Here is a 4,042-nt window from a genome sequence, read left to right as displayed (position 1 = left end):
TGGTGTCATCTGCAAACCTATGACCTATACCTCCTATGTTCACATCCAAGTCATTTACTTAAATAACAAAAAGCAGTGGACCCAGCACTGATCCTTGTGGCACACTGCTGGCCACAGGCCTCCAGTCTGATGGCAACCCTTCACCACCACCACCCTCTGTCTTCTACGTTCAGGTCAGTTCTGTATCCAAATGGCTAGTTCTCCCCATATTCCATATGATCTAACCGCACTAACCAGTCTACCATGAAGAACCTTGTCAAATGCCTTACTGAAGTCCATATAGATCATGTTCATCTCTCTTCCCTCATTAATCCTCTTCGTTACTTCAAAATCTCAATCAAGTTAGTGAGGCAAGATTTCCCACACACAAAGCCATGTTTACTATCTCTCATCGGCCCCTGCCTTGCCAAATAGATGTCCCTCAGGATTCCCTCCAACAGCATGCCCACCACTGATGTCAGGCTCACAGGTCTTTAGTACCCTGGCTTTTCCTTACTACCTTTCTTAAATAGTGGCACCACATTAGCTAACCTCCAGTCTTTCTGCACCTCAACCGATGGCTGTCAATGATACAAATATCTCAGCAAGGGGCGGTGCACTCACTTCCCTAGCTTCCCACAGAATTCTAAGGTATACCTAATCATGTCCCGGCAATTCATCCACCTTTATGCATTTTAAGTATGCATTGTAATAGGGACATTTTTCATGAGGTCGCTATTTATTTCCCCACATTCTCTATCTTCCATATCCTTCTCCACAGTAAACACTAATACAAAATATTTGTTTAGTCTGTCCCCCATCTTCTGCGGTTCCACACATAGGTGGCGTAGCTGATCTTTTAAGAGACCCTGTTCCTTCCCTAGTTCTCTTTGTCATAAATGTATTTGTAGGATCCCTTTGGATTCTCATTAACCTAATTTGCCAAAACTATGTGATGTCTGGTAATATGGTGGCAACTTTAACTTTACCTGGGATGGGGGGGGGAGGAGGGAGAAGTGATCAGATAGGCGGAAATTGAGCTGTGAGAGAGAGAGAGAGAACAACCATTAGGGAGACAAATCAACGGATAATAGTATGGCATGGAGAAAGAAAAGCTGACCATGAGGGCCATAATAAGCCGGTGAAAATGGATTGGCTGAGCAGAAAGCACCCCATGTCATGACAGGGTGTGGGAGTGGGTCAAGGACATGGAAGTTGTTGTTCAAATTGTAAACTCATAGAAACTGTAAGAACTGTGGATGCTGTAAATCAGAAACAAAGTCAGAAATTGCTGAAAAGATAAGCAGGTCTGTGGAGGGAAAATCAGAGTTAACATTTCGGGTCACGTGACCCTTCCTCGGAATGGGGTTTGTGTGTGTATATAAATATGTAAAATTATAGAAGTCAATTATTGAGTCCTGAAGGCTGAAGGGTCGCCAATTGGAAACTCAGATGCTGTTCCTCCAGCTTTTGCTGAGCCTTCCTGTAACAGGCCTGAAGCAGAAATGTTGACCAGAGAATAGGATGGTGTGTTGACGTGGCAAGCAATTGGAAGCCTCGGGGAACTGCAGCTTTTCTTTCTGGCATTCTGCCTTTGTCTCCCTAACTGTAATTCTTTTCTCTTTGGATCCATCTCTGGCTGTCCCTCTGACTCCTTACTCGCTAACCCCGCCCCCTTGTCTTCAGCCTATGTACCACCTTTTCCTAGATACCATCAGTTTTGAAGAAGGGTCATTGGACTAGAAACATTGACTCTCCCTTCTCTCCACAGATGCTGCCGGAGTTTCTCCAGCAATTATGCTTTTGTTTCAGATACCCAGCATCTTGCAGCTGTTTTGTTTTATGAATGAATCCAGCTGAAGATCTACGAGAAGGGTAAGGGGGCGGGGCTGGAGGACCGTGCGGGAAGCGGCTGGTCCTCAAACCAATGGGGGTGAATGAGGGGCGGAGCTGGAGGACCGTGTTGTTGCGCGGCTGGTCCTCCAACCGTTGGGCATGAAGGAGGGGCGGGGTTGGAGCGCGAACCGCTGTCAAAACAGCGGAAGCGAATGAGGGGGCGGGGCTGGAGGACCTGACGGGTGCAACTGGTCCTCCAGCCAATGGGGCGGGGGTGAGGGAAGGCCAGCACCGCGTGGAGACACGTGCCCGACTCCCCCCGCGCAGTCGCAGTTCCAATGTGATTGAAGTCTTGACGAGGGGCTGGCGTTGCTGAGGAGATGGTAAGGTGGGGGCTGAGACCGCGAAGAGCGGCAGGAAAATGGAACTAATGGGGACTGGGTGGTGTCGTAAACATCCGGTATAGGTCTCCGGACGCGAATTAGAAACTCTCCGTGTCTTTATTCCTTTCAAGGGGGAAGCGGCTGCAGGCCTCAGGTGGTGACAGCCTAGTTACCGCCGCCATCTTTATTGGGAGAATGTTGCCCCTTGTGACCGCCATCTTTATGGGGGCAAAGGGCAATGGGGCGAATGCACCTCCCTCCTTTGCCAGGGGATGGAAGGGGGAGTATTCACACAGAACAAACTGGAAGCTAAAGAAATGTTGGTTTCTTCTGAACGTCTGCCGTGAATCCAAAATCTCAAAGTAAGACTGCAGCATGGTTCAAAAAGGCAGCTCATCACCACCACCTTATGAAGGGCAACTCAGGATGGATAATAAATACTGGCCAGCCAGCAATAACCAGGTCCCATGTGTGAATTTAAAAAAAAAAGAAAATTACACACCTTTCAATCCTATTTCATTTACTGAAACCCTTCCAGATTTCAGTTTTGAGGAAGATGTATTTACTCTTTTGATGCTTCCTGACCTGCTGAGGATTTCCAGCAATTTCTATTTGTGTTTCTGAGGTGAAAATACGCCAAGTTGATAATGTGAAAATCTAGTTGGAAGCTTGTCATGAATTGAAAACTCCCCCTCCCCCAGGATGGGAGTCTTCAAGACCGGTGAGCATGTTTTTAAGGTGAGAGAATAAAGATATGAGGGGTAACGTTTTTGCGTCGGGTGTGGTTCATCTGTGGAATTAAATCCCAGAGGAAGTGGCAGACATGGGTATGGTTTAAAAGACATTTAGATAAGTACATGAATAAGAATTGCTTAGAGGGAATATGAGCTAAGCGCAGGTAGGTGCAATTGGTTTTGTTTGGGATTATGGTTGGAATGGACTGAAGGGTCAGGTTCTGTGCTGTATGACTCTGGTTGTGAACAGTCTGGATCAGTCTTGGACAATTACCAATAACTGTGATGGAGAAGTTAGTGAGGGATTAGAAACTCGTACAGGCTACAGATGATGGCTTCGGCCTTCCTAACATTTAAATGGTTAACACCTCTGGATGCCAGGCGGGTCAGGACATTGTGTGACTTGGAGGTGATCGTGTTCATGCTGTACTATGGTCTTTCACCGTGGGAAGGTTGAGGATTTGGAAGATGCTGTTAAAATACTGGTTGAATTGTAAATATCTACAATCCCTCTGTTTCACCCCCTGTCTCTCTCACCTCTTTTTCTCTCTCCTTCTCCATCCCCCATCCAGTGAGGCCAGGATTTTGTGTACACCCACATTGAATAGCAGATTCCCTTTCCTCATACACCATTTCTGGTTTTAGGTCAATCCAGCAGTTTCATGGTGCCAGTCGCACAAATGCCAGAGTTCGATAGATTCGGGGTCGGTTCCTGAGGATTAGAGGGTGGCTAATGTTATACCACTTTTTAAGAAAGGTGGGAGAGAAAAAGCAGGAAATTATAGACCAGTTAGTCTGACCTCAGTGGTGGGAAAGATGCTGGAGTCTATTATAAAGGATGAAATTACGGCACATCTGGATAGTAGTAACAGGATAGGACAGAGTCAGCATGGATTTATGAAGGGGAAATAATGGTTGACTAATCTTCTGGAATTTTTTGAGGATGTAACTCTGAAGATAGACGAGGGAGATCCAGTAGATGTAGTGTACCTGGACGTTCAAAAAGCTTTTGATAAAGTCCCACACAAGAGGTTAGTAAGTAAAATTAGGGCGCATGGTATTGGGGGCAAAGTACTAACTTGGATTGAAAGTTGGTTGGCTGACAGGAAA

At 46.3% G+C, this 4,042-nt stretch overlaps 1 protein-coding gene across 5 annotated transcripts in view; it reads left to right on the top strand.

Moving 5' to 3' along the window:
- Window positions 1-1,355: 1,355 nt before the first annotated feature.
- Window positions 1,356-4,042, top strand: part of LOC122543473 (gastrula zinc finger protein XlCGF57.1-like) — a 6,420-nt gene continuing 3,733 nt past the window's right edge. Inside the window, exons 1-2 of one of the 5 annotated variants that reach the window (XM_043682196.1) lie at window positions 1,356-1,854; window positions 2,330-2,936. The gene's annotated coding sequence lies outside the window, so the exon portion shown is untranslated. The other 4 variants (XM_043682194.1, XM_043682197.1, XM_043682195.1 and 1 more) reach the window with 4 other exon arrangements.

Source organism: Chiloscyllium plagiosum, chromosome 44 (genome assembly GCF_004010195.1).
Source record: "Chiloscyllium plagiosum isolate BGI_BamShark_2017 chromosome 44, ASM401019v2, whole genome shotgun sequence".
NCBI classification, from domain to species: Eukaryota; Metazoa; Chordata; class Chondrichthyes; order Orectolobiformes; family Hemiscylliidae; genus Chiloscyllium; species Chiloscyllium plagiosum.
The sequence above is the reverse complement of the archived record's forward strand: the minus strand, read 5'-3'. Positions and strand labels throughout refer to the sequence as shown.